This window comes from Protopterus annectens, chromosome 2.part1 (genome assembly GCF_019279795.1).
Source record: "Protopterus annectens isolate FY-2018-M chromosome 2.part1, PAN1.0, whole genome shotgun sequence".
Taxonomy (NCBI): domain Eukaryota; kingdom Metazoa; phylum Chordata; order Ceratodontiformes; family Protopteridae; genus Protopterus; species Protopterus annectens.
Window position 1 is genome coordinate 1,432,158,450 of NC_056729.1, and position 25,014 is coordinate 1,432,183,463.

The window sequence follows — 25,014 nt, forward strand, 5'->3', positions numbered from 1 at the left end:
GTGTAATGACAGCTCTCCCTCTTTCTTCGGGCCCTTGAGGAATTGCAGGGCAGTATCTGTATTTGTCAGAAACATCAGCACCTCGTGTCCATTTACCCATGACCCTAACGTGGAAGTTTTACAGAGATCCAAAACACCCTTAACAAATCCAACTATTACTGTAGTGCTAGTAACAGATTCCCATCAATGTCCCATAAAGTTCACACATATTACCTTAATGCCTTTGAGAGGTTAAATATCAAACTAAATAACCTCTTGCTTGTAATATCAATTACCCTCGCATTGATTGGCACATTCAATCCTCTAAAACTGGAGCAAACTGCAAAACTGCTCCGTAGGGGCTGAGATATGCTTACCCGGTTCTTACTGATCTTGTCACCACCTGTACCCCATTCTGCATCTCTTTATCCATTGTTAAATCTTAACACAAATCAGTCATCTGCTCTAAAAGGCCTAGTGGTACCACCTCACTGCCAAATCAGACTGTCTTTAGAGACTTCTTCAAATGGTAGAAGATCTACACAAAATTCCCAATAATTCCCTGCAAGTGCACTCAGCTGAGAGGGCTGCTGCATTCACCTCCGATTTTTACTAGCGCCTATATGGCTGCATAGAAAAGTCCACGCCAATCTACACTAAATACAATGGTCAGTTCAGAAATAAGGCAACTCCAACCCCATGCACGTATGGAATGGTGCATGGCCCAAAATATCAAAGTCAGTAAAAGTCAAAGAAAGACCAGCACTCAAAAGCAGCTCTTGTACAAAAAGAGTTTAATTTAACCCCGAGGTAAATCCACATACATTTCAAGCACCCAAAGGGTGAAGTTAAAAAGCATACTGGTATCGGCACTCAGCCTTTGTCAGTGAAATAAAGCCATAGATTAACATTATATATATATATATATATATATATATATATATATGTATGTATATATATATATATATATATATATATATATATATATATATATATATAGATATATGTATATCATCAGTGAAATAAAGCCATAGATTAACATTATATATATATATATATATATATATATGTATATATATAGTGTGTGCGTGTGTATGTGTGTATACACACATCCATTAATGAAATCCCATTGGCTGTTATAACTGCTCATTAATTCCTGGGGGAAATAAAGCCCCTAACTTAATGATCCACATACGTTCTTTATAATTTAACATAGACTGCCATCCCTCCTTCTGCATATTTAGTCCCCATACTTTATCAATAATAATGAATGAAGACGTGGCCATAGTGTGTTTTTAACCTATGTTTGTATAAAGCATTAGTCCGTTTGGCACATCTGATATCACTCAAATGTTCAGATATTCTTAGTTTAAAGGGATGTGATGTTTGCCCTACATAAAAAGCTGAACAGGTGCATCTAACCAAATAAACAACCCAGTCTGTACTGCAGTTGCCATATACCAAAATGTCAAATATTCTGGAACAGTTTGAAGAAGTAAAAATTTTTTCTTTTGGAACAAACTTGCAAAAACTGCAATATTCACGTGGGTAACATCCCACCAGTTTGTTCCCATCCAATGTGGCTTGTGAATTTGTTTTGCCAATGCTGATACTTTTTTTATAATGATTACCAACCCACCATACTTTTCTCTTTTCTATATGCAAACTGGCATTGGGATGGTATTAATCCCTGTAGCCTGTCATCCATATTCAGTACTTCCCAATGTTTATAACTTCATAATAAGTCTATTACATTTTTTATTAGAATTATCATTGATCTGATATTTTAATAGTTCAGGCCTAAGGACTTTATCAATTGAAAATAAAGTCTGTTGGACTTTCCACCTAGAATAACCCCTACTGCAGAATCTGCGCAACATATCCTGAGCCTGAACCCCAAAATCATCAGAGGATGAACATATTAGTTTAAGTCTCAAAAATTAAGACTCGGGAATATTGTCAATCATATGTTTTGCTTGACATCTGGTGGCATGTAACAATATATTGAACTGAGGGTGTTTTCTGAATACTGAAATTTGTAGGGTACCACCATTCATTACAGTAACTTTTACATCCCAAAATGTAATAACCTTAGCATGATAATTCATAGTGAAGTTTATACCCTGCTTAATTTCATTCAGATATTCCACGAATTCCTGTAAATAATCCACATCAGAATGCCATATCAACCAGCAGTCATCCAAATAATGTCACCAAATATCCATGGAACTAAGAAAAATATTATGGTTTCCATCATAAATCAATTGCTCTTCTATATAACCCATTAAGAGATCTGCATAGATGGGTGCACATGAAGCCCCCATCGCAGTCCCTTTCAATTGTAGATAACATTGATTATCAAAATAGAAAATATGGGTTGGTGAGCTGTCATCCAAAACACATGTCCAATATAATACTTAGCATTTATTTTTGTTGTTGAACAAGTTTGTTAATGACTGTAAGCTAGGCACTGTTATCCATTCATCCTCTGATATTAAACTGCTGCAGCAATGGCAGAATATGGACATACATATTGTACTGAAACTGATAAGAAGCTAAATGCAAAAAAGTGCAAAATATTAACATTTGGCAAAAACCCTGCTCCCACCTCATATGGTGTAAGTCATACTCTGCATCAGACATATATCATCATAAGAAACCAAGGTACATAAGTGAATAACTTTCTCACATTTGATCATCATGTTCCACCATAATCAGGGAATCCTTCTATCTGGCCCAATTAATTTCCATGGAAATATCTTCAAGATCTAAAGCAGTCATGTTGCCACTGTATTATTCCCCTTATCACCATCACTCAATACAGCACTCACAGATCCAAGCATACTGCTCAACTGGAAAGGCCCCAACTATATTTAACCAAGAAAAATAAGGGCCTTAATTAAATCCATAATCTATCCTGTCCTTATACTTAGTAGCCTACAGAATGCTCACAGGTGACCTGTGCCTCTCTTTTCAAGCCATCAAAGACCCAATCCTATTTGACTTCTCTCTTTTTTTTAAAAAAAAAGCACATTGGCTCTACAAATGGCTGTAATAGGGAGCTAAATCTATACCAACAAATAAACAAGATGTACTGATAGGATAGGTTCCTAACTCACTGTATTCTCATCCCGTGGAATAAGTTACCACCACAGGTCAAACAAACGTCTGCTTTGTTTTCCTTTAAGGCTAGTCAAGTTGATTGGATGGGTAGACACAAATGTACACCTTTAAGTGTTTGTAAAGGTTGATAAGAACTATTAGGTATAGCTAATTAAAGATGTATATGACTAGGCATATTATGTTTCCAGTGATCGCTTGACTACTATTGCTTTTCTAACTCTATTTTCTACCTAGCCAAACACAGTGGATAATATATTAACCTATACTTTCTTATATAGGTAGGAAAGGCTGATTTTACTTAACTAAAATGACCTTGATATAACCATAACAAAAGTTTTATAAATCCTGATGGTATTTAGACATTTTTTCACCAAGTGAAAAGGATTTCCCATGGTTCATTTTTTTCACAGTGCTCTGAATCCCAAAGACTTCCTGTTCTCAGAAGATTTTCTGAGCACTCCAGTGTCAGGTGTGCACATTGTCATTGTTCCTAAGTGAAGAAGTCCTCAAAGCAGCATTTTTGATCTACACAGAGTGAAAGGTAAATATTTTTTGACCAGAAGCTATAGTTTTCAAGATGGCAACTCTAGTACCACCTCGTCACATTTTTGATCTAATCTTTCGACCAAAACAAATGTCTAGACCACTTTCCTTTATACTATGTCATATGCCACATTCAGTTATGAGATCTCATCAGGGTGGGAGGTTGGCATAGTGGTTACGGTGTTCAACTTATAGGCACAAGGCCCAGGGTTTGAGTCTTACGTGGGTTAATTGACTGGACTTGGAATGGCCCACAAGGACAGTTAGTCTGGTACTAATTGATTCCTCACTATTGAAGAAATTTGTGCTTAATGTGTTCACATAGTTAACAAATGAAGCAAATAAAACTAAGGAGTAGGTGTCACCCCCTCCTTCTCCAAGATCTCTACATATATCATTTTCTCTTATAGATCAATAATTTGGTGTTGAGAATGGTGTTATGCTGCTGTCCAGGGTCTGAGTCCTTCATCTCAAGTTTAGTGCAAACCACACCAGCACAAATGTGTGTGCATTTGTCTCATCACTGCTTACATATGTACAACCCAACCTGTTTTCCTTGATGTTTGAAAATGCCTACCCTTTCTGATTTTGTGTCACTTTGTTTGTGCCACCATGAAAAATGACTACAAACCAACAGGTATTTTACTATAAAAAACATGAATTAAGTCTTACTTTTTAATCTTCTCAATGTTGCCCTTCAAAATGCATCATAATGACTCAGGTTCTGTAGCACCCCAAACTATATCATTGTTGACACATTTAACACTTTCATTTACAGAATTGGAAATATACTACATTAGCTAGATTTAGTCAATCTTACTAATAGGTGAACTAGGCAGCTGCCATAAGTGCCACTTGGCTAGGATTACTTTTCAATGTTATGTATTTTTTCATTAATTTAATTATTTTTAAATCAAAAATGTAATAGTAACAGCTTGTCTTTACTTAAATTAAGAGCTGACTATACCCTTGTTCAATATGGCCACGGCTGTAGTATTCTATGAGGAGGTGATATATGTGTGACCTGACTGCTTAAATTGCAGGCCTTCTGCTTTATTCCATTCATGATATAGCCATAAATTGAATTTATTGTCAAGCTTATAGGTGGAATGTCATGGAGCAGAAAACACACAAAAAAATTAAAAAGTAAAGTAGTTGTTATGGGTGCATTAGAAACAACCATGAGTGTCTGCAGTTGACTTATAGGATGAGGCAATATTTGTTTTTATATCCTGGCAAGCAACCATAAATTACAGGCAGTAAACAGCTTTCTGAACTAATATCAGAATACTTTAATGTGGCTGGCTAACAGCTGTATATTTGTGTAAAACTGAGTAGAAATGCATTACAGTGGCCCTTATTTTATTTTTATTTTTTTATCATAGTCAGATATCTTAGATACACACTGTAATCAAAAGTGTCTGTAATTACTGGATATGGCTGGGGTTGCCTATGGATGAAAATGAAGGGACCTGTCATCATTTGTCATTATTCTGGCTTTTGCAGGACTAATATGATTGTGTGAAGGAAATTGGTAGTCTGGGCAGGAGTGTTTCTGTGTGTGTGTGTGTGTGTGTGTGTGTGTGTGTGTGTGTGTGTGTGTGTGTGTGTGTGTGTGTGTAGACACACAGACACACACACGTGTATATATATATATATATATATGTGTGTGTGTGTGTGTGTGTGTGTGTGTGTGTGTGTGTGTGTAGACACACAGACACACACACACGTATATATATATATGTGTGTGTGTGTGTGTGTGTGTGTGTGTGTGTGTGTGTGTGTGTGTGTAATGTGACAGACCTCGCTAGTCAGGGGCAGTGTCAGTAAGTATGTAATTGAGTAAAAAAATAATATCAGTGCATCCTGTGATAGACAGTAATAGTGTCAATTATGTGTTTGCATGTGTGAAAAAATACTACTAAGTTTTGAATGTAGACACACACAGCATTGGTGAGGACACACATAAAAACAAAAAGTAATTATGTTTCAAAAATATGTCACAAAACGCATTACAGAGTATTTACATTCTTAAAACTTCTGGTGCTAGCAGTCCCCAAACCTTTAGACTGCATAAAAGCATTTCAATGCAGACTTAGTAGGGGTCCCCATCCTCATTCTCTGTCCTACATCCCACGTAGTTTTAAACCATCCCAAACAAAAAATCCTCCTTAGAAACAAATTGTGGGCAAATTGGCGTTCAACTAAAAACCCAGTTGATCAATTAAAGTTTAGACAGCTTAGAAATGAAACAAAAAAAGCCATATTATTAGACAAAAATAATTTTTACTTTGAGCTCCAACAAACCCACCAAAATAAACCACAAAAAATCTGGTCAGTTATTAATAGACTCTTACACCCTGGTCATTCAGTCACACCCATCCCTTTAGGCTCTGATCACAATAATCCTAATCAAATAGCCAACACCTTTAACACTTTTTTTCACAGAGACCATTCAATCTCTTGCTAGTCAGCTATCACCTGATACATCAAAAAAACAACTTTATTTTTTATATTATCTGGTTAACTTGCTATGATGTTATGTGAACTTTTATGCCAATGTATTTTTTATCTGATTATATTATTGTTTTTACTTGCTATCTTTCTTATGTAACCATTTATGCCTTTTTGTAAAAGTGTACAACTGATGGAGCTTTTCTCCCCGGGCCTCTACTGAAAACGGACATATATCCAGTTGGACTAGCCCGGTCAACAAATGTAAAATAAAAAAATAAATGTAAAATAAATAAATAAATAAAATCATCATCAACCACCTCCATCACTAATGCACCCCCATCATTTCACTTTCAACCTGTTCCTACATCCCTTGTCTTTACCTTATTACATAAGCTTAAACCTACCACCCTCTCTGCAGACCAATTACCTGCAGAATACTTGCAAAAAGCTGCAAAAGCCATAGCCTTCCCAGTTTCCATCCTGATTAATATAACTATTACAGAAGGAACTATCCCATTACTCTGGAAAATTTCACACATTATCCCCTTGCATAAGGGTGGTAACTCCAACGAATTATCAATTATAGACCTATAGCCATATTATCTCCACTGGCAAAGATCATAGAGAAATGCATTCATAAGCAGCTGTTAAACCACCTAATAGAAAACAGTTTACTAGCCAACTGCCAACATGGTTTTAGACCATTTCATAGCACCACCTCTGCTCTTTGATCTTTCAAAAGCCTTCAATATGGTTAACCACCACTTACTCATTAATATATTCAAAAACCTGTTTCTAGACACACTGGCTATTCAATGGTTCAAATCATATTTAGACAACAGGCAGCAGGCTGCCCCTATGGGAGAACAACTTATCCTCCCACCTCCCAATTGCCCTTGGGGTCCCTCAAGGCTGCATATTAGGCCCCCTCCTATTCTCTGTTTTTATAAATGACCTATATTCTGTTATACCTCAAGTTACTTGTATCCAATACACGGATGATTCCATGCTAATATGCTCTGCCACCTCACCATCTGTCCTACAGTCCATAACCCAAAATGTGTTTAACACAGTCGAGAAATGGCTTCTACATCGATGTCTCATTCTGAATCCCCAAAAAAACATTTGTAGGGCCTCCCTACTTAATTTTACTGTCACATCAAGCAATGGCACTATTATATCTCCTGATTGTACTACTGAACTTCTTGGGGTTCTAATTGACAACAACCTTACCTTTGATTCCCATATTAATAGTACTATAAAAACAGCCAACAAAAAAACTAGGATCCCTATATAGGATTAAATCCTTTTTGTCTCCACTAGCCAGGACCATCATTGCCCATACTCACTTAATCTCTACCCTTCTCTATGCCTCACCTATATATACGAAACTATGTAAAAACAACATCAACAAGCTAGCAATCTCCTACAATAATATTGCTAGATTTGCAACTGGATCTGCCTTCAGAGCCCATCATTGTGATAATCTTAAACAGCTAGGATGGCTAGAAATGCCAAATACAACACTATTCAACCAGTTAACAGTTGCCCACAAGATCCTCTACCAACCTACTAACACAACAGTACTTACTAACCTAATCACCCCCGATAACATCCTCAAGACCATACACTCATCAAATAAACTACTTGTACAAATAAGAAAAGCTAACAACTTGGCTGGTGACTCCTTATTCACCAATACAGTTAGCAAAACCTGGAACACCCTCCCAAAAGACCTAACCACCATTACCTCTACAACATTATTTAAAAGCAAATTGAAGCCATACCTTAAATCACAGTGGCTATGCCCTTGTTCTAACCCTGACTAACTACCCCTAATTTCTCAAAGCATTTATTGCCATTACTGTTTAAACTAGTTACTTTTCTGATAACTACTAAGAGGGTGTATAAGCTACCTACTTTTTTCTGTCAACTACAATGAAAGTATTCTCTTATATTAAATTTTCATTAGCAAAATGTTTGCATGGCTAACCATAGCTGAAAAGTGTCATGGTTCTGTTTACAGAAATGCGACAAAATGTAATGAATGGGATGATTATCTGTACATTTAGCTGTATTTGTAATTGTCTCATATTATAAAGGATAGTTGTTTTTTGTTTGTTGGAGCTTTTCTCCTCGGGCCTCCACTGAAAATGGACATATATCCAGTTGGACTAGCCCGGTCAACAAATGTAAAATAAATACAATTAAAAAAAAGTTCACACAACTTGTATGAGGGCTGTTCTAAGACAGAATGGTTATTGTTTCTTTAACTTTCTTCACAATCAGACCTCAGACATCTGCACAGGAGTTTCCCATAACTTGTGTCAGGGGTAGTGTACTATTTAGGAGCAGCAAATTACAGTATATTGCTGTGATCATTATTTTTTCACTTTCCTCACAATCAAACATCAGAAGTATATATAGGTTGCTGTCTCTTGGGAGTATGGGTAAGGAAGAATTCTTCATACATGTCTGACACCAAAAAGTGGAAATGTTACTGTAGCATTTGTTGTTAAATATTTTCCCCATTCAGATATTAGAGGGCTACACAGAAGCTGTATTTCTTTATAGGGGTAGGGGTAAGGAGGCATGTAGTATGTATACATCTTTTAGCAATACTTCAAAACATATTACTGTGGCCATTTAAACCTTTAATTTCATCTCAGTCTGGTATGAGAGGACTACACAGAAAATGATTGCCTTTTGGGGGTAGGGAGAAGGACCAACAACTTGAAATATATAACTGTGATAATTTGTTCATTCTTGTTAATCACAATATTTTTCTTGGGAGGGGTAGGAATCAGGCACTATTCCCAGATAAGTTGTATGTATGCCCACAAGCACGTCTTCTTAATTTACTGAAAACTACTGTTTTGTCAAGTTTGAAAATTAAGCCTTGGACACCACTTATTTCTTCCTTAAAAGGAAAATATATAAATACACACGTACATACATACATACATAAAAAACATGGTCTTATTTAATTATAGAAATTTGTTCAGGCCATCAAAAGCACTAAAATACACTTTACAGCATATTGGACCCCATTACTTCTAGAAACCTGACAGCCCCCTCACCTCCTGCTCAATTCAATTATTTCCTCCTTAGTTACTGCAATGAGTGTTTTGAAAGGAAGGAAGGAGGAAAATTGATCAAAATTTTGGAAAGAAAATTAACCTCAGGTATCTATAATCACATGGCTTCTGTGGGCCTAGTGGTTCCCTGATCCCCAACTTAAGTTACTGGTCATGCCTGCACTGCTATAACTGCTGGTGAAATAGCTTATTTCACCAGCAGTAATAGTAGTGTAGGCTCGACCAGTTAAGATGTGTTAAAAGGATTATGAAAATACTGAAGTATAAATAAGATAAAGTGAGTAAAATAAGAAAAGAAAGAATAATTTGGATAGTGTGGGGAGTCCAAGATGGAAGAAACATTGTGGTGGAACAGAAGGCAGGCCATTGCATGGTGGGGCACTATTTATTTTGCATTTATTAACTGGGTTGGTCCAGCTGGGTAAGAATTTATCCTTTTTCAGTGGAGACCTGAGGGGAAAAGCCCCAAACAGACATACAAGTAGAGACAAGTTTACAATAATACAGAGCAAAACAATGCCAAAAATACAATGGATAAGAAAAAAAAATAATGTACTCCATGGAATTATACATAGCTATATACGAAAATATAATAATAAGGTTATAAAAGGAAAAACAACAATAATAAATCCAAGAGGTATGCGGTAAGGGAATTAAGGTTATAGGTAGTCATTTGAAAATAATATGGTATTATTAGATTAATGGCTAGAAGGAGAAATTGTGTATGTGCAGGGGGCCTCAGATCCAAGGATGAAACTAGTGCAGAAGTAAAAAAAAAAATAAAGAAATGTGTATGTACAAGGGGCCTCAGATCAGAGGAAGAGATGGTGCAGAAGAAAAAAGTAGTAGAGGAGGGAAGTAGTTTTTTTCAGTTGTTTGCATATCACCTAAGCATAGCATTTCACCTAAGGCTGCCCTTGAAACTAGGTATGCATGTATTTATTTTAGACTTTCTGACTTGTCTTCTGATTCAGCCTTGTCTTCTGACAAAACTTCAGAAGTCTGGAACACATGTACTGTAATCAAGTGTTTTGCTATCTGATATGGTTTTAAAATCTGAGGAGAAACAATGAAAATACTTACACCAAACAACAGAACTGGAAAAAGCAGGATAATATGACAGAGACCAGTAAATCCCCACACAAATTTATTGAAAAAAATAATAATCCAGCTCTAGTGCTTTGGCTCCAACAGCCTTCAAGGAGTCAGCCAAAGTGCAAGAGTTGGATTTTAAGTTTTTTTCAATGAAAATACTTAATTTTCTTTTTCTTTTTTTTTCTTTTATGCCTGCACTTAAGTTGCCTAACTCATTTGGAGCTGCTTCCTGCATTGCCCAATACTGTTTCTGCATTTTTTTCTGCTTTGAGAAAAACTAAGTTTCTGTTTTCTGTAATCTGTTTGGTCTGGTGTGTTGGCCATTTGACCAGCACTCAGGCTTTATATTTGACTTATTTTTTAAAAAGTTATTTTGCATTCCTGATTGATAACTTACTGTGCGTAGTATAGCTAACCACTGTTGTCTGATATGACTCTAGAGGAATGTAACACATGCTTTCAACATTTCTGCTGGATTTTGAAAATCAGAGATGAAGTCAGAGAATTATTTTATTTTCTAACTGGTATAGCCATTTAGAACTGCCCTGTGCATTGCCCAACGCTGTTTCTGCATTTGATTTTCTCCTTTGAATAATCTATGTGGCCAGCTGCATTGGCTATCTTGGATTTAAGTAGTGATTTGATTTGAGTGAGACACAGACAAGTCACAGCAGGTCTTGGGCACGGGTCAGGTGAGTGTGCGATAGTGATGGACCTTAGGGTTAGGTTTTGGGTTAAGGTAAGTGGATAGATAGTAGTGTATGTACAGTTTAGTGTAGGGTTAGATGTAGGATTTTAAGTGTATGTGTGTGTATTGCTGTTTTTTTGGTGTGCTTGTGTTGTTTGTGTGTTTCTTGGAACAGCAATTTTTTTCCCCTGGGAAAAAAATCGCTGTTCTAAGCCTTCAATGATTTTGCACTTCGAGGTTAGAAGTTTGAACATATGGTGTTCAAACTTCTGCCATTTCGATGAAGTGATATAGACCCATGTTCTTATGCTGATGCAGTTAAAAATTCTCTACTCATGCCTCAAAGAATTCCTAAATCTAGGCATCATCTTAAACCCTCAGATCTACCTCCTGCATGCTTCTCAGCATCAACAAGTCTAAACCAACATATAGCATGTTCTGACACAGCCACAGAAATAGTTCACAAAACCAGCTAAATACTATGCTGGCTTGGTTAAAGGGAGACCCTGCCTCTTGAACTTGGTGAACTTCTTTCAGACAGTCATCAAAGCCCTGGATGAAGACAAATCCATGCATATGGGCTGCCTGGAACTGGCCAAGGCCTTTGACAGTATTCCTCACTCAGGCATCATTGATAAACTCACTCAGCTGGAGATCAACATGTATATTGTCAGGTGGGTTACAAATTGGCTCATTAACAGAATGCACACAGTCAAAATAGGTGACTCTACCTCCACCAGCAAGTCTGTAACCAGTGATGTTCCACAGGAATCAGAGCTGGGGCCCTTGTTGCTTGCAATCTACTCCTCAGATGTACAGGCTACAACAAAAGGCCTATGCCTGACAAAATTTGCTGATGGTTACATACTGGGTGCAGTCATCAAGTCTCCAAATGATGTCAACATCCTACAAGACGGCCATACACAGACAAACAACTGATGCCAAAGTCATGGGCTAAAACTCAATGCAAAAAAAATGCATTATCATCCCCTTCAGCAATGGTGACATATCTGCAGATTACCACATTAATAGCAGCACCCTAAGCACACAATTAGTGGTGAGAGATTTGGGCACACAGGTTGACAGCAACCTTTCCTTTGACCACCACTTCTCCACAATGGTAAGAAAGACTTTCTTCATCATCCACCTGATAAGTAAGGGCATTGCATCCAGAACAAAACAGGTTATAACCTCCTGTATTTCTCACTCATTAGACCAATAACAGAGTACAATACTACCTTTTGTATGTACCTCACCAGGCACCTGCAGCAACTGGAAAGACCTCAAAGGTTTCTTACAAAGAAAATTCAGGGTCTTCAGCATATGTCATATGTTGACAGACTGAAATCACTTTCACTATACTCTGTGTCTTACAGACTTCTCTGAGGCAACCTCTGTCTTGCATATAAAGCAGTCTCAGATCCTGCTCTAATGGAAAAGCTGCACATTCTTAAATCAAATGGCATAAAATGCACTCACTCTAGGAAACTCAGCCTAATATGTGACATCAATAGGACATGCTGGAGAGACTGATATGACTCACAGAGGTTACCTCTCTTCTGGAACAAACTGCCAATTCAGGTGAAACAGAGCCTCTCACTGACCCTATTTAAGCATAATTTGGATGACTGGATGGGAAACTGCAAATTCCCCTCAGGAGTTTCACCTGTGTCTCTCTTGGATAGCAGCAGTAGTTATTGACTTAGTTCCGCTTAATACCTTGATATTCTTGGGAACAGGGGTTGTACTCATCTATGCTTGTAAGGGCCCTAGGGCCATTAGCCTAGTAACTTCCTATGATCCTATGATCTTATGATCCTAACAGCCCTCAAGGGCCATTTTAAACCTAGCCAATAACCTGAGGTCAGATTCAAACCTTGTACCTTGCGTCTATGAGGTAGACCTTAGCTATTATGCTAGACCCACGCTGATCAGTCAACTTAAATAACAGAGACTGGAGATATGGCGTAGCTTCAGTGTGGCCAGTGTTCCATGTTCAGACTGAATTCTGTAGAGAATTTGTGTATAGCATGCAAAACAGTTTATCTAGTGCATATACCCTTAAAGTTAAATACCCATATATTCATACATAGCAATTTTTAAAGTAAAATAAAACATGTAAAATGATCCTAGACTTTTTGCTTCTAAAAAAATAAAATACAGCTGTCAAAATAGCTGATTATTTGGATTACTTTAATATAAAAAAATAATGCACCAACTGGCAAAAGCTAATTATTTCATTATTTAGGTTTACCTTCAAGGTAAACCAAGATAATAGGATGGATAGCTTCAAATTCTCCCCTGGTCTATATATTACCTCGCCCTCAAAGCTAGCAGGAACTTCTGAGTAGGTTTTTTGGGTAGGTTTGTAAAGGTCTGCAGACTGACAGATTACCCAGTACTTACCCATGAACCTAACAACTTATTTAGCATACTTTATTTTAAAGAAAACTAAAATAAATGAATGCATGCCCACAAAACTTAAGCATGTTTTTCTTGTTCAGACGTTGGACAAAACTTGTCCTACTTGCAGAAAAACTTTGATTACTTCACTAAAAATAAATTCATTATAAAGACCAAGGGAAAGGATGTGCCTAAAGTACCATGGTACAGAACAGTCTACCCACAACCTTAAAGCAGTCGTATAGGAAGAACCATTGAAAGGAGCTTGGGTTTGGTTTTATTCTGTTGAAAAAGGAACCTAAATTATGTGAGCAGCCAATGATATGTTAATATCAGTATCCCTCCAGCTGCTGTTTAAGGTAAGAAGTTTACAAACTGGCTACCTCGGGTACCAGTCTGTCTGTAGATGGGAGTAGGATCAAAGCCGCATGAATTACAACAGAAAAAAAAAAAAAACTTTCAGTCTGTTTTTATTTTTGACTACTTTTTTCTCCAGATAACCAATATGTATGTTAAATAACCACTACAATGTCACTGCATTCTGTTGAAGCAGATGAAATGTTTCAGACTTTGGTTTGCATTTTTTGCATGACGTATGCATTTACTTTTCTGTGATTTATATAGGTTCATAAGTTCATAGGATGATACTAGGCTACTGGCCCAGAGGCCCTTATAAGCCTATCCATAAATTTTGCCCATGTTCCCTTAAAGTCAGCACCTGTCTCCCTTGTCCAGCAGGGACACAGGTGGGATCCCAGGGGTATATTTTCTGTTTCCCATCCAGTCGTCCAGGTTCCTCTTAAAGAGGACTAGAGAAGTAGTTTGCTTGACTTGGAGAGGGAGTCTATTCCACAGACCGGGGAGTCTTTGGGACACAAATCTATCCCGCCAACAAGTTCTATTGATGTCACAGACCAGGTTAATGCCTTGCATGTGGGTTGTGTGAATGGAGTTTGTCTTACGGATATGCAGCAACTCCATAAAGGCTGGGTCTGAGATGGCCTTGTATGCCAGACACAGGTCACCTCTGAGCAGTCTGTATGAGACTGAGTAGAGGGACAGGGGTTTTAGCCTACCTGTATAGGATAGGTGTTTGAGACCCTGGATTTTCCCTGGATATAACAAAGAAATTCATGTGTGTTAAATACAAAGATGCAAAGATATTCTGTGTTTTTGCAGCTTAATCTCTGTGCCTGCAGCTGAAACCGAAACTGTTAAAACAGAATGCCTGATGCAGCTTTTCCAGGAGTGGGATGAAAGTCCATATCTATTTCTCCAGAAGTACTTATAGTCTTTATCATCCTTTTAAACAGTTCTTAAGAAAAGTAAGTTAACACTAGGCATAATGCAATCTTTTGTTAGAGCTGTTATTCATGCAGGTGAAAATTCATACACTTTGAAACGGCCTGTTACACCCACTGCAGAATAATGATGTAGGTGAAAAATTTTTTTTTTTAATTCATAATGGCAATAATGTGTTTCATGTTTGTTTTTGGGACAGGTAATTTTGTGCAAAATGTAAATCATGATCTAGTGTTCTGATGAATTGGGAATATTTTTTCAAGCAATAAGCAAAACATTTATATAAGCATTTGAAACTAGTATAAAACTCAACAAAAAGAATAAACAAAAATAAAGTTAGGTTATTTTCCAAATGTGATAATTTCCTCCAGGATGGCAACAAAGGGGAATAATGATTGTTTCATTAGTGGAAAGGCCACCTGTGGTGGAATGCCACAAAAACCCTTGGGTAGTCTGACCTGCAAATATTAACAGAAAAAAATGATTCCTCTTCTGAAAAAAAGTACAAAACAATAAGAAATAAAAAATTACATTAAACTCTGAATAAGACATCTCCTGTCAGTTATACAGTCGAGCCATTCTTTTATTCCGTAAAATAAAAACTTAATTTCACAGTTATTATACATAAACTAAAAAAAGGCTCTTTGTACTTGTGTTTTTCTCTGCAATGCATGTCACAGAATGAGTCCATGAATTAAAACAAAAAGTTTGCTAGTTCAGATATGCAACAGCTAAAATGGCTCACAACTGTATATTCTCTGCTTAGATATGACAACACTACCTAAAAACAGAGAAGATAAAAAATAAAAATAAACATGAATTTCATAATAAGAATAATGCCCATAAAAAGTTGGAGTCATTCTTGAGATTTAGTCCTTAATGCCCTGAGTGCCTAATTACCTGGGTTTTGCCCTACGGATCAAACCTAGCCACATGGGAGTAAATCTTGCCATGAGTCTTATCACTCCAGGACATCGTTGCTCTACTACAGCCATAGTTATTGCAGGACATGCTGGGCCAGATTCCATAAACTTTGCTGAAGTTGGCAGATTATGCCAAATTTTGCACAAGACTTGTGGCAAGGCAGGTCCTATGCAAATGTGCTATGGTTTATGGAGAATACCTCAGTGTAATGCCGATACAACAAATAATCTATGTCATTAGTGCAATCACACTCAGTCACGGCAAAAATGCATTCAATGAAAACACATCCATAAAGTAATATATGTGCATGTTTTACTGCCTTGTTTCTGTAAAAATGTAAGTTGTTCTGTTGTGTTGTGTATCCTATCATGATGTTCACATTTGCAATGCTGTCTGTCACTGACTGATAATATCTGAGAGACATCCTACATTCTTGAGGTTAGTTGTGTTTAGATGTGCATGTAACTGTGGCAACATCATTGTTACAGTATTGGAGTTGTGGCACATTGGTTATGTATTTGGCCTGGGTCTACATTAGATGCACGAAAAGGCTTTAGCATGAATGCTCACATGAGCGAAAATGCCGGGAATCGAAACTGTGATTGTGGGGTCGTGTTACAGTGAGGAGTGGGATATTTGCCCTTTCCTCACTGTAGTGCAATCTCAGAGTTGGAATATATAGTTAGTGGGGGATGTGGAGGCTCAGCCCCCCCAAAATAGCAAGTTCGATTACCGGCATTTTCACTCATGTGAGCGTTCACAGTAAAGTCTTTTCGGTTTTATAATATAGATCCATTTGGCTCTTCCTCATCATAATACCCATTGACGTGTTCATATCAACTTGCTATTGAAATGTTGGCACTTGAAATTATGGGTACCAAAAAAAAAAAAAAAAAAAGGCAAAAAACCCTGGAGAAGAGCAAATCTAAAAAATTGCTGTTCTCCTTAAAACTTCCTTTCGCGTGGGGGTATGCAATATCAGGATCACTATAACTCAGAGAAAAAGGAATATTCCAAGAAATGGGATCTTTGACTTGGTATATACAAGTATGATCTTTCTGCCATTCAGTCTCCTTGTTTCAGAACTCACTCTAGTGGGTCACGGCATTTCAAATGGTTACTATTCAAATTCCAATACTGCATATATGACCTGTACAAACTCGTTGAGTGGATTGATAGCTCTGCACTTGCGTGCTGATGGTGTTAGGGCATATGGATCAGCTCTTCAAACATGTTTTCATGTTCATTCTAATTATCTGCAACTTGAGATGGATTGTTTTGCACAACTGTACACTGTAAATGACAGGCAAGACATTCATTTGACACATGCTTTTAACATTGTCATGTCAATATGTGAGCCCCAATAGAAAGTCTAGGATATGCATATCACTTTGTCTTCCAGATGTCGGACTGCATTATGAAAGAAAATTTCACACATGGAGAAAATGAGATAATAATAGAGGCTGTGCTGCAGCATAAACACAACATGCTTGGATGGATGGGCAATACTGTGTGTAGGAATCAAGTGTGGACAAAACTACACACATGATAAATGTTATGGGTGGTCACAACAGATTTAGCAGGCCTGCTGGCAAATTTGCTGTGACATGACCCTCTGTGCAGCCAACAGACTATGCAGATATGAGAGGGCAAGGAATGGCACTGAAGGTGGGTCACTGTTGCCTTCCTTGGATGAGATAACAATATTCCTGGCCTTCCATCATCCAGGATTGTGAGATACTGGTGGTGATATTGAAACAGGTGTTCCAGGATGAATAAGCATATCCAGTGTTCATAAAGACTGCAGCATGCACCAACTCTCATTGAAAGACATTATTTCACAATTCTTACCATTTTGTTATATTTGTGTTACAGCAACAAAACTACATCATGGATGTGGCAACACACCTGAGGATGCACAATGTATGTGTTATAGCATGTGTTATCAAGACAGTACATAAATAACACTATCAGCAACATGTACAATGTGTTTTTCAGTTGTATAGGCCCATCAACATCTGGACAGCAGCAATACATGTCATGCAAGTGTCTCCATATCATGTTAGTGCTATTAGTGTAATCTATAGTTGTTGTGTGACTCTGCCTTTTGTTATGACTGAGTAGTATACTCATAGGGTGTTGTGTGACTCTGCCTCCTGTTATGACTGAGTAGTATACTCATAGGTTGTTGTGTGACTCTGCCTCGTGTTATGACTGAGTAGCATACTCATAGGTTGTTGTGTGACTCTGCCTCCTGTTATGACTGAGTAGCATACTCATAGGTTGTTGTGTGACTCTGCCTCCTGTTATGACTGAGTAGTATACTCATAGGTTGTTGTGTGACTCTGCCTCCTGTTATGACTGAGTAGTATACTCCTAGGTTGTTGTGCGACTCTGCCTCCTGTTATGACTGAGTAGTATACTCCTAGGTTGTTGTGTGACTCTGCCTCCTGTTATGACTGAGTAGTATACTCCTAGGTTGTTGTGTGACTCTGCCTCCTGTTATGACTAAGTAGTATACTCATAGGTTGTTGTGTGACTCTGCCTCCTGTTATGACTGAGTAGTATACTCATAGGTTGTTGTGTGACTCTGCCTCCTGTTATGACTGAGTAGTATACTCATAGGTTGTTGTGTGACTCTGCCTCCTGTTATGACTGAGTAGTATACTCATAGGTTGTTGTGTGACTCTGCCTCCTGTTATGACTGAGTAGTATACTCCTAGGTTGTTGTGTGACTCTGCCTCCTGTTATGACTGAGTAGTGTACTCCTAGGTTGTTGTGTGACTCTGCCTCCTGTTATGACTGAGTAGTATACTCCTAGGTTGTTGTGTGACTCTGCCTCCTGTTATGACTGAGTAGTATACTCATAGGTTGTTGTGTGACTCTGCCTCCTGTTATGACTGAGTAGTATACTCATAGGTTGTTGCATGACTCTGCCTCCTGTTATGACTGAGTAGTATACTCATAGGTTGTTGCGTGACTCTGCCTCCTGTTATGACTGAGTAGTATACTCCGAGGTTGTTGTGTGACTCTGCCTCCTGTTATGACTGAGTAGTATACTCCTAGGTTGTTGTGTGACTCTGCCTCCTGTTATGACTGAGTAGTATACTCATAGGTTGTTGTGTGACACTGCCTCCTGTTATGACTGAGTAGTATACTAATAGGTTGTTGTGTGACTCTGCCTCCTGTTATGACTGAGTAGTATACTCATAGGTTGTTGTGTGACTCTGCCTCCTGTTATGACTGAGTAGTATACTCATAGGTTGTTGTGTGACTCTGCCTCCTGTTATGACTGAGTAGTATACTCATAGGTTGTTGTGTGACTCTGCCTCCTGTTATGACTGAGTAGTATACTCATAGGTTGTTGTGTGACTCTGCCTCCTGTTATGACTGAGTAATATACTCATAGGTTGTTGCGTGACTCTGCCTCCTGTTATGACTGAGTAGTATACTCATAGGTTGTTGCGTGACTCTGCCTCTTGTTATGACTGAGTAGTATACTCCTAGGTTGTTGTTTGTGCTCTATTTTAACCTACAGGTACATCATCGGAAGGCATGGGCCATGAAGTATCGTGCACAGACAGACCTTGTGGTTGTTCATTCTGTTGCTATTGTGCAGCACTATTTAGCACACCGGTGATCTATGATGTTAATGTTGGTTTGTTCCCTGCACAGGTGCATCTGCACAATGGGTACATGATTTGTCACATAAGTGTCTCCATATCCCGGTAGTGTGAACTATAGTTGTTTTGTGCCTCTGCCTCCTGTTATAACTAAACACTGTAGCCACGTTTCTTTGTTTGCCATTTTATGCTACAGGATGCATTTTACTTCAGATGATACACTACCCAACCAGGGAGGATGTACCTTATACAGCTGTCTATATGGTTGCTACATTTCAATACTGATAACTACATATCTGCCCTTCATGACTAATGTGGTCTTGTTCACCTGTACAGGACACTTGCATTCAGAACATCACCATCACCCATCCGGTATGCGTATATCTTATTTGCTGTGTGTTATACCTTGGGGTGAATGCTACATGATGCCTTGTATGTGCTTGCTACTGAGTTATATACATTATCTTTTTATATGCCAGTGTCACTTCAACCATTACCACCAGCAGTGGAGTCAGAGAAGGACTTGTCAGGTAGGTTTAGTAGTTGTACTGACAGTATCTGTCATATGTGATTGATATTTAACTGTCATGGTGTATCTTTGTTATATAGGGTCCTTGAACCACCAACAGCCATGATGTCCTGGTAAGTCCAAATAATTATTTTCATTATTATTACATAGTTGGTCAAATATAAAGTACTATACCTGCATAATTTGATTTCTGTGGATGTCACAACTCATGCTGGGCTCTTTTTTCTTTCGTTTTATTTTTTGCTTCAGTGCACACTGAGTTGCCGTTTGGCATATTTAGGCCCCTGTTAACTCCAGAATTAATCTTCCATCGGTTTTATTGGTGTTGCTATTCGTGCTGGGCATATTTTCTTATTGTTCCTTTACCTAGGGACTTTCTGCCTTTGGAAAGCTGGGCTCTGTGGCTTGCATTGTATCTGTTAGTGCACTGATAGCTCTGGAATTGCTCTTTTGACTCTGCAACGTGCTGGGTGACATTTTATTTTGTGCGCAGTCTGTGCCTTGGTGTTAAATCTGCAGGCATCAAATTTGCTCTTCCAGCTAATTTGGTGGTTCTTAGAATAGCTGCTTTTGGTGTTCATGTGGTTGGGGTCTGCCTTAGAGCATTTTGCCTCTTCTAAGCTTCAGTCACTGTTTTATAGTTATTTAGCGTTTCCAAATTGTCTCATTGCTATAGGTATGCAGTACCCCTTGAATCTCAAACATTGTGCATATTAGGATGGTAGTTGGATCCTTACACTGATTTTAGGTTATTGCTCTTTTTTTGCCATCCTCTTTTGCATTATTTGATCTGGCAACTTAGGGCACTGTTGTTACATTGGACCTCTCTTACTCTAACTATGCTCAAATCATTTGGGTACAATGTGCAATTGCTTTATAACTAGAGAATGTGACTGTATAGAACTACATCAATGTGCATTTTTGCTGGATTAGTATAAACGACTATGTATATTAGTCAGGCTAGTTAACACACTGTCCACTTATATACTGTATTCATTTGCTACTTATTTTTTTTCTCTCTGCACTGTATTGTACTGTATTGTGTATCTTATTTATACTGTTTGTTCTGCTGTTCATGTCATGGAGCACCCCTAACTCGAGCTGGGGTACAGTTAACTATGTTAAATTGGTGAATACTGTTTAATAAGTTTTTGTGCTAGATGTTCCTGTGTATCCCCCTATTTGATATATAATTGGTTAGATATTTGATACTAATGCTGCAAAGTTACTGAGTATATTGAAAGACCTTAGATGAATATCAAACTTTTGTCAATGTCTGCTCATAATTTTCCATCCTAATAAAGGTATGGTATGGTTGGTCAAATGCAATTTACCTGTCTTGTCAATGTAACCCCATCTCTCCCATAGTTTATTGTTCTCTAGCCCTTCTACATCCCCTGCTCTCTCTCTCTCTCTCTCTGTGGCAAGATGGCCTCCTGAATGGTTTCTTTACATGTTGTTGCTCCTTAGCAGTATCTGAACTTTACACTTCCTAAGCCTTTGCAGTTACACTAAATCTTTAAGTGTATGTGTAATAAGCAATTTTTAAACATTAGCTAATGTTGCTGCATTGTATTATTTCTCCTCACTTGGAGTAATTGCTCTATTTTGTATTTAGTTGTTAGCAGAAATTTTGTGCACCCTCCCCAGGTGCAGCAACCCCCCCAGTTACACAGCCATCCTCATTACCTTATTTCTATATTTGTGTAAGCATATTAAAGAAAAAAAAAGCTTTATTTGACTGTAAATTGTGACCCTAAGCCTAAGTCTTCCAGTGGAGTTTTCCCAACTCTTTCTTTATATTATGTCGCCGTCCTAGCAATTCTAATGCCTTTAAAATTTTTGACTGCCTTACTGATTGTTTTTTTTTTTAAAGACTTACCTGGTGATTCACCTACTCATGGTGTTTTCCTGCTCCTTTTGCCCTTGCTCTGCTTGGGATCACTTTGCTACTCTACCCCACCAACAGATCCCACCAACCCCGCCTACTCTTACATTTAAACCATCTGTTTTCCACTCTCCTTCCTGTTTTTGCTCCTCCTACTTCCTCCTCTCAATCTACCTATTTCACTATTTATACCCTCACTCTCTCTATCTCTGTCATCTTGCCTCCATCATTTCCCTTTCTTACACCAATACCTCTACTCCCTTCTCATTTTCCTTCTATTCATAACCCTTTTCCTAGTCACTCCAGCTCTCAAAAACATGCCTACATACTCTTCAAACTAACAACACTATCTTTCCCCATATCTTACAATTACTTCTTTATCTTAATAGACAGTTATATTTTACAATCTTCCATCTTCCCCTTCAACAAACTTATTCACTTTTAACTCACTATTCACACTCTTCTATTCCAGTTTATTCATTCAATGCTTAATTCCGCTATGATTTTCCTTACACTTATTATCTTAATACTTTACTCTCACTCCTCCCTTTCATCATATCTAACACTAATTCCATCTTCACATTTAACTCATAGTGCACTGCCTCTCCCTCATATTTTTCACATCACTACTCCTTATCAATCTTTCCTCATCTAATTCCCTTGGACCATACTTCCTTCTTTTTAAACCTAAACCATGTTATTTACCACTATACTTATCTGACATCAGTCACTCCAACTATATGTCCAGAACTAAATCCTTTCTTTCCTATGTACTCTTTAAATTTCTGCTACTCTGTGGTGACATTCACTCTAACCCTGGTCCTAACTTCACAACCTCCACTTCTTCTTCCGAACTCAAATTCATCTCTGTTAATATACCTATAATTTGCAATAAAGTGACTGAGTTACACACTTGGATAACTCTATAGTCCCATCAACATGTTGGTTATTACTGAAACTTGTGTCAAACCTCAAATTAAAGATTCCAAAGTACTTCCTCCAGGCTTCAATATGCTGAGGGCAGACTGACTCAAAATAATCTATCCAAATTCCATTTCTTTAACTCATAACCAGGCTGTACCTATCTTTGACAAAGCAGAACTTATTGTCTCATATCTTAACCTAAACAATCATAAAAACATGCATCATTGCATTGTACATACCCCCTGATAATAATCTATAAACTCTTGAAAACAGCCTGTCCTGGGTGTCAACCAATATTTCTCTTGAAATTATAATATTAGATGACATTAACATTGATTGACAAATTCCCATTTCCCTGCAAATACTACTAACCTCTAAAAATTGACTGGATAGTGGTTTCCCACTCTACCGACTTTATTCAATCCAAAACTCTACCGGACACATATGTGCCCATGACCCTATTGCTACAACTAGACTTATTACTCACCCTAGCAAACAGCATACTTACAAAACAGTATGCAACCTAACCAGCTTTAATCAACAGACCTTCATAAACATATTGAATACTATTAATTGGTCTTTTCTTAAATACTTGATGAAGCAGTTACAAAATTCAACACTGCATTCCTAGAAACTTTAAATAACAAAGAAAAGAGTCAAAATGAAACTATACTCCCTGGCTATCTGTCAACACTAGATCCTTTATGCAAAAAAAGAGATAAAGCCTGGGCATGATACTCAAAACAGAAGACAAATATATATATATATATATATATATATATATATATATGCAACACTTTAGAGAACTGTGTAACCTAGCTAAGAAACAAGTGAACGTGGATAAAAAGCAATTTTATACAAAACCACCAAATCATCACAGTACTAATCCAAAAACCTTCTGGCAAGCAATTAAAAAATTCTACATCCTGAAAATAATTCTTCCCCCCATCCCTCCAGTAAAAGTTCCTCTTCTGATATAACATCTCAGTTTAACTCCTATTTCATCAATAGTTTTGGTTCCATTATTAACAATTTTTCAGTATCTTCTTCTATTGTATCTCATCCTCCATTTTCCTGCCTCTCCACTTTCTCACAACAGCCTTTACCCACATCCATTATTAAGTTCCTGTTGAGCAAACTCAAGCCTTGTTCTCCCTCTGCTGATAATCTTCCTAATGACTATCTAAGAATGACAACAGATTTGATAGCCTACCCAGTTTCTATACTTATTAACAGATCTGTTAAGGAATCCTGTGTCCCAATCCTGTGGAAAATGTTCTTCATCCTTCCTCTCCACAAAGGAGGAACTTCCACAGAAATATCTAACTATTCTGTTGGTACTATCTAAAATCCTAGAAAAATGTATCCACAAGCAATTTCTTCAATATCCACTTGACAACAATCTGCTTTTTCCTACTCAGCACAGATTTAGACTTGCACACAGTACTACCACCACTCTTCTATTCTTTACAGATGCAGTAATCAAAGCTTGCGATACTGGCAACGTTGTATCATCTCTATGTTTGGCTCTATCTAACGCTTTTAACATGGATTCCCACTCCATACTCTTGTCTCTACTATCTTCTCTTGGTTTAACTGAAAATACTTTACAGTGGTTCACCAGCTATCTCTTAACTAGATATCAGTCAATCATATGGAATTCCAATTTCTTATTTACCTGTTAACAGTGGGGTACCCCAAGGTTCAATTATCTGCCCATTCATCTTTAATATTTTCATGAATCATCTTCATTCTGCCACTAAACAAGCAACCCTTATCCAATATGCTGATGACTCCACCTTAATCTGCTCCTCTAACAGTCTTACCCAACTGCAAAATATAACTCAAGATGCATTTAATTATATTGTGTCCTGGCTCTCCAACAACCATCTCCTACTGGATCTTAAGAAAACTAGACTTCTGTTGTTCTTACCCAAACATTTCTCCCCTGATAACTCTAACTGTACTATTACTTCTCTTAATAATACTACAATGGATGTTGTCTCACACACCAAGTTGTTAGGTGTAATAACTGACAACAATTTAAAGTCTGAGCTGCACATCAGTGACAACATTAAAAAGACCCATCAAAAACTGGGTATGCTGTACAGAGTTAAAAAAATCATCACCAGCTGCACTTGCCACCACTTATCTCTTAACATCCCCTCTTTATGCTTCCCCCATAATAACTAATCTTAACTCACCCCTTAAAGTAAAACTCAGCCAATGCTACAATAAAACAGCTAAATTTGCTACTGGACTTCCCCCCCTAAACTCACACCACTGCTACTCTCTCAAAACCCTACATTGGTTTGAAATACCCCACCTGCTGGCTTTTAATCAACTAATACTAACACACAAAATACTCTGCAACTGTTCTTTTTCACAAACAACATCTACACTACTGCAACATTTTGCTCCATCCCATGATTTACGTT